General features: G+C 32.8%; 1 pseudogene; it reads left to right on the top strand.

Annotated features, from left to right (window-relative positions):
- The first annotated feature begins 4,718 nt into the window (after window positions 1–4,718).
- LOC128170167 (lysyl oxidase homolog 2-like) lies at window positions 4,719–6,121 on the top strand (annotated as a pseudogene).
- The last annotated feature ends 1,684 nt before the right edge of the window (window positions 6,122–7,805 follow it).

The raw sequence follows: 7,805 nt of genomic DNA, 5'->3' as shown, positions 1-7,805 counted from the left end.
GTGAATGAATAGATATGCTAACCCTCCCCCCTCTCCTTAATCTTAATCATTCTGCATGTGTTGAATAAAAATAAAAGTCAATTTTAATGAGTGTTTAAATTACAAGTGTAACATGTGTAATACAAAGGTGAATACTGTTGATTGCTTATGGAGGATGGGAAAAGGCCTCATACACGGGCAGATCTACATTTATAGTCCCCGTGGCAAATTCTAATTTAATTCACAATTTACATAGTAAAACACCATGGTACCTGGCCCCTGGCAAACAGAATAAAGTTACCCCTTTGAACCCCCTCCCCAGAATAATATTAACAGACCCAAGCAGTGCAGTCATTGGGCAAAGGCTGCACATAAATAATGAAAAAAATACTCCATATCTTATTTTTTAATATATATTATGAGAACAATTTAGTTAGTTTATTAATATAAGGGGTTTCATTTGTCTCTGTTGACATCTAATCCCTCAAATAATTGTGTACAATTAGCTCTTATATATTTTTCTCCCATTACTAAAAAAATATTTAGAAACCAATAACTCCGCGAATGCGGTTAACCAAGAGAACTGATACACAACGATTTTTTGTTTACATCCATGATACCACAGAGGAAATGCGGACGATTCATCGTAACCATCTTGTCTCTTTTAAAATAAATAAAACAGAAGCACTATGTTTAAATAACCATTTAAATAACGTACTGTTGAAACATATCCTAAAATTAATTCGGATTATGTGATAAAATGACATCGTGCCTATATCAAAAGAGTTATCGCTCAAAGAGTTACCTCCCCTTTTGGGATCACTTGTGCGTTTGAAATGTGTATTGATTTGAGAGGACTTCTAGATTGAGAAATTAAATGCAAAAGTTCAAGTGCAAGACGGCTATAGATATTATTAAACTTGGTATGATTTTCTTCCCTTTTACGAGTTCTTTATAAAAACTGATGCTCATTTGTTGAGAGATGAAGGTTCACTTTGTAATTGTAATGAAAATATACAAAAATGCACTATTTTAGGAACAAGTAGCCAGTTTTTAAAGAAATTTACATAACTAGTAAACTTTACAACTGAATGAGCATTGATTTCTATGATGTATGGATAATTTTGAATATGTTGCCATATTACTTACTCTTAAATTTCTTTGCCTTGCCCTTGAACTTTTTGTCTCATTTTAGCATTGACGATTTTTGTCTAAAAGACGCCCACGTGACCCTAAAAAGTCACGTGACCGACAAATTTAGACATGGTCAAGTAAAGGAGACCCATATCTTTACAATAACACCCAAAATAGTTTAGAACTATTCATTATGCAGAAATGAATAGACAAAAGCAAAACGACCTCCTTTTACTGCTGTTTAAAAGCAAAATGTTGCCTTAACTGTCCTGCGCATCACAATCTTGTATTAGACTGCGTGTGTACATAGCAGTGTGCAAAATGTACATGACAAAAGTAAACAGGATAATGAAGAGTATATTCTCAAAACAAATAAAATTATTATATTTTTTTCGTAATTGTGAGCATTTATATAGGTATTTCCCAAATTGCACAACTCTTTGATATTCTTTGTTGAAAGTAATTGAATAAGTTTAAAGTCAGAAGGTTTTTCATAATAATATTTTTTTTTACATACAACTTTCTCATTTCCTTATAAAATAGACACATTAAATAAAATGAAACTCATCTTCAATCTGTGATAGTGAACATAGTTTACAAACTCTCTCATTTCAATGGATATTATAATTAAATCTGCCATGCTCAATCTCAAGTTGATGAGAGGATGAAAGGTATTTACTTATAAATTGTACATACATAGTTGGTATTGGTTTTGTTAATTGAATATTCTTGTACTTCTAAATTATTACAAAAGTGCTTATACATTATACATTTGGGGTTTTTTTCAAAGTAACCATGACCTTCTTGTATAAACATATCAGTCAACCTCTGCTTCACTTCGAGTAAGAATACATGTTCATTAAATTGTTCTTTACAGTTCCATTTAATTATATCTCCAGAACCTAAATTGTTAATCAATTGATTTATGTGTGAGAGCCAACAACTAGAGGCTAACTGTGTTTCACATTCATTTACCGTATCTTGGTATATATTGCTAAAAATACAATTATCACTATTCTTTAATTTTATCCAATATTTTAACATTCTATATTTTCTAGATAGAGGTAGGATCAGGTGCCATGGAGGAGTGAGCATCCTCTGCTGACCGGTCACTCCCGCCGTGTGCTCTTTGTCGTAATCCGGGAAAAACGGAAAACTCCGTAGACAATTAGGTGATTAATTATGGTCTAAAAATAGTATGAAAAACGTCAGTTAGCATGCGACCTATTGAAAGATTGTATATAATTTGATGACAAGGTCGTTGTATCGACCATATGCATAGACATTACGAAAAGATGACTTCAAACGAGACTGTTGATAGTCCTGTTTTATCAACTTGTTTGTCAGTAGCTTGCCTCGCCTTAGAAACTGTTCTTACGAAGAGCAGATAACTTTGGTAACGGAAGATATCCGACGTTATGACTTTTTTCCCCATTCAGTTGTGAATAAGGTACCCTGTTAATAATAAAATATTCTAGCTGTAAGAACACGAAAAGAAAAATACTTATTAGATCTGCCTTTCAAATATCAAACATATTTTTGTACTTTTAGAACAAGTAATGCTAAATTGCCTATAGAACGAGGTAGATGGTATGATATACCTCTTGAAAACCGTATATGTACGAGGCTTGTTCGGAAATTATTGAGACATTTACTCTTATTTCCTTAGGGAAAAAGATAAATCCTTTAAATTTCACGAAAACATACACCAGGATAGAGTTTATCAATGTAAAAAATTTATTGTCCATAGAATGATTAGATCATTCCTGGTAAGCTGACCAAATTGCCATCGCCCAGTGACCCGGCGCAACCGCAAACTTACCGCAACGTCATTTTGACGCTTCTTATTGATCCTACGTTTTAAAAACCTAACAAACAAAGGGAAATTAGAATTAATTCTTCATTTCTCATCTTTTGTTTACATTTCAAGATGTCAACATTCGCATATTCCCCCCATTCTTGATTTTTGTGAAAAAAATGGGGTCATTTCTTACTGAAAGTCAAATTACTGTGAAATGTCTCCTACAGTGATTCTGTTTACATATTTTAGAACTGTTTACATCAGTTTGTGTGTAAATTGTACTTGATATTTAGTCACTTTGTCTGAATTCTAGCTAAACAATTAGTGAAAAAAGACGATTAACTGAAGTTCTTTATCCCTTGCCATCGTATAGTTTTTGTAAAAGCAACTGGGTGGCATTAAAAGGTCTTTTCCCGAAATTTCCATCAATTTGATGTATATTCGCTGCGCCGCCTTGACGTCAAATTTCTATATACTATCATTTTCAAATTCCTATTGCTTGGTAAATATATCTGTACCATATCCGTATTTTAACTCTTGAAAACACTCGTGAAACATGATCAAAATTAAGTCACAATAAATAGCAAAATGAACATATACAATCTGATTTCTTTTAGTATAAGCTGTAAGTTTGCGCACACTTAGATAGACGATGTTTTAGTTTCTTATTCTCAGAGTTTATGCTTGCGCCGGGTACCCCGACCACCGATTTGTTAATCTACCGTTATAAACAAAATATTAAACATTTTTTAAATATTACTTTCATCAATTATTTGTTAAGGTTTCTTCAATGTTCATGACAATTTTCACCATAATTCGTCACTTTGAAATGGAAATATCCGTGTTGTCTCAATAATTTCCGAACAACCCTCGTACCATATGTAACTGTATTGAGATAGGAGATGAATTTCATTATTTATTTCATTGTACAGATGTAACAATTAAAGATAAGAGATTTTATACACACCTTCATACTTCTACACACAACCAAATGTTTACAAATTTCAACAACTCTTTAATACTAATGATAAAAAATTGTTGATTAATCTGTGTAAATTCATAAAAGTTATAATTGAGAGAGTTAGCTCTCTATGTTAATTTCCAATCATACTTTTTTCCTTTTTCCTTTTTTTCCACTTTTGTATTGCCACTCTCCAATGCATGCAATGTATGTATTATATGTATTATTGTTCAATTGATATTTGTCAACACTGTAATTTATATGCAGTTCAGAGAATAAAGAAATTGGCATTGTCATTGTGAGTATTGAATGATTTGTTTTACTTTCACAAGTAAAAAGTCATGACCAACCAAGAACTATGCACATGTCAACTTCTCAGCTGATAAAATCATAATGAATAATAATATAAGAACCAAGAATTAATTGCATAACTACATTTACATCATAAATGATACTCAAAATGTTAACCAGTAGAGCTTGAAATTTAAAAAAAAATGATTCAAAAATTAAATTATTTGACGATCACCATAGTATAGTTTATTAATCTTGATTTTCAATTTACCGCTGTATGTTTTTATTTTGTAATTTAAAAGATGATGCTCTAACATATTTTAAAATTTTTTCTTGATAAATTGTACCACCGTCTCAAGCCACCCTTTGAAGTCGAATCGGTTTTTTTTTAATTTTTAAGATTTTGATTACTGAGTAAATCTTCTTAAGCCAAAGGAAGCATTTAGCCACCAGCATATGCCAACCAATATATCTTTTGTTATATGATTCTGTATTGAATTAAAAACTAAAGCTATAGTTCGATGAAGTTTGTAGAATATGATCGAACTTTCGGTTTCGTTTGAATATGAGAATACAGTCAAATGTTATGTTAGCGCTAGCCCTACTGCACGATAAGGCTTATCTAATTTTTCCTTCTCCATAAATTGAAGCGTTTTACAAAAAGAAAAGCACATTTGCATAATGACCGTTCTAGCAGTACTGGCACTGTTTTTCCTGTGTAATATTTTTCAAAACTCCGCCCTTCTCTTCCACGGAGACAACATTCCAGGACAAACCACAACCCTTGGACCACTAGGAAAAGATGCCTACCTCTCTTTTATGATACAAGAACTGATGGATCTAAAAGCTCAAGTCAAAAGATCCAAACATTGAGGACCGAGCAAGCTTTCAAAAACAATGTCACAGCTAGTATTATGGACAAGCTGGCCGCATTTCGCGCTGAATGGAACACTGCGAATAAAACATTAATGCAGGGATTAGCAAACCTCCACAATCAAATCCTGAATATGGCCCAATTACAGATTGTGAACAACTCCAATCATGTTGGCGTTATACAAAGTAATTGTAGCCGCCTTTCTCTATGGACTGTTTTACTGTTTAGCAAATAGCGTTTAGCTGTTATAATTCTTGCATGTGAAAACATGTCCACTAATTACTTGTCTTTTTTTCTATTAGAATCGTTAATACGGCTTGTCGATGGTGACGATTTGAATTCCGGTAGAGTGGAAGTTTAATATCATGGTGAATGGGCGACCGTATGTGATGATGACTTCAGTGCTTATGCCGCTAGAGTTCTCTGCCGGATGCTAGGGTTGCCATCGTAAGAACAGCTTACAATATATCTTTTTGTATTGAGTTCTTTTTTCACTATTTGCGGTCATCAATATTTGTATAAAAGTTAATTCATAAACAATATCGATTTTTTTGTCAAGCGTTCTATTTTGTGCAAATTTATTTTGAGGTTCTATGAGTAATGAATAAACCACTGTAGAATTGTGCATGCTCATTAAATTAACGATACAATTGTAGGTCATCTTTGAATCTTAGGTAGCATTGCCATGTGCCATCTTTTTGTTAACATTGGTTCAATTTGCATAACATTTATATTAACAAAATGATTCTTTGATACTGATAATATGATTTTCGGGATTTGTACATCAAATTGGTATTGATGAATTGTGTGGGGCCATACATTTTATAATCGATTGGTAGTGTTATAATTATAGAACGAGGCACGGGATTTGTAAATAGTAACATGATATTTTGAAAGTTATATTTCACAATTGACAGAGAACACGCTGTAGCGTATGGCGAGTCATATTTTGGACTAGGAAATGGAACTATTTTATTTGGATATTTATTTTGCAATGGAAACGAGTTAGATCTGATCCATTGTGGGCATAGACTGTCTGCCACAAACTGTGCTCACAACGAGGATGCTGGAGTGAGATGCAGTAAGAAAACTAATAACTCAATCATGAATTATAATTGCTGATATCTAGCTTAAAATAAATGTCGTCCTATGTTACCTATAACATATCACGTTGACATTTTCATATCTTTTAAAAATGCACAATCTTTTTGGGGTGTATTATTATCATATTGTATTACTGTTTGATATTTGTAGGATAAGAAGGGAAGAATAAACGAAGTTGAGGAGGAGAGAGTACCTTTCATAAATGTTTTTGATTAAAAAATTAAAAGCATTGCATTTCTATTTAAGCGCATTCTCCTTCAGTTAGAAGCGTGGAAGTATTTAGATTTGGGTGTAGGCTTACACTTTTAGTAGATAGTTAGAACATTAATTGACCAAGAGTTTAAAAAGTCATTGGTTCTTATCAATACCGATGAAAATTGGACCTAACGAATAAAATTGCGATTAACTAAACGTTTGCTCATGCATTGATAGAATTCACGCCGTATCACCAGAGAAATATTGCTAAAAATTGATTCATATGGTGATAAAAAAACCAAGACAATTGAATATAAATCAATTCTGATTGTAACGCGCTTTCTGATTGGCTAAAAAATTGTTTTATATCGTATAAAGAATGTCGCCTACGTCATAGTAAGACTAACGTAAAATTAACGTATCAATACGCCTGACGTTACGTTTAAATTTTGTACAATTTTACGTCATTTTAAATGTCAAATGACAGTTTTCATCTACAATAAAGAGTAAAAAAAAAATTAAATTAATATATGCAATGAATTCAATATTTATCACATGTAGTTTTATACGATATAAAAATGTTTGAATCAGTTTACGCTTTTTTATAAACCGCTTTGCGGTTTATAAAGCGTAAACTGCCCCAAACCATTTTATATCGTATAAAACAAATAAATATTGAATTCATTCCTTAAATCAATTATTGGGACTTATGACCAACAAGGTTCTATGCTTTTATTTTTGGATGACTCATACACTATGTCATAAAGTAATAATGATGACAGCTATTTAAAATATTTAAGTTCTATTTTTTTAGCGATGATAACCCCCCCCCCCCCCAAAAAAAAAATAGTGTAAATACCGTGGCTTATATTTGTTAAAGTTGACCTTTGATCTGCATTTGCTGGGCTGCAGCAGTGTGCACCAAGTGTTCTGCAGTGTTTTAGTCCCGAAACTCACAATGAATGCAAGCGAAAGAATACGTCACATACATTAAGTGATGACCACCATACACTGTATGATGAGATACTTATAAGGTGGCCACCACTTATTTACAAGGCGGCCATCCCTTTTTTTACCCGGCACCAATGGACCACATAAATCAAGTTCGGAACTCCAGATTAACATCTGGCGACCACTTGGTATTTATTTAATAGCCCATAGGTAAATTTAAAGGCAGCTGCCAGATGAATTATGTGGCGATCGTCAAAAATTTTTTACCTTGCGCCTATATGGGCTTCTGAAAGTTTAAAAAATATCATCCTGTTTTATACCTATGACATACAAGGCTCTTTTTGATGCCTTTGTTATGTTTTTTGTTTGGTTGACAACCCTCGAGCAAACTCCTATTTATAGAAAATTATAAATAAAGAGGGGTGGTTAGGCGTTAAGCAAATAACTCCCAAGACAAAACCAAAAAAAACCCAGTTTTCATATCGTTCCCTGCATGAAAAACCCCCCCCCAGAGA

This window comes from Crassostrea angulata, unplaced genomic scaffold (assembly GCF_025612915.1).
Source record: "Crassostrea angulata isolate pt1a10 unplaced genomic scaffold, ASM2561291v2 HiC_scaffold_363, whole genome shotgun sequence".
NCBI classification, from domain to species: domain Eukaryota; kingdom Metazoa; phylum Mollusca; class Bivalvia; order Ostreida; family Ostreidae; genus Magallana; species Magallana angulata.
This window is presented reverse-complemented; position numbering and strand designations above follow the sequence as displayed.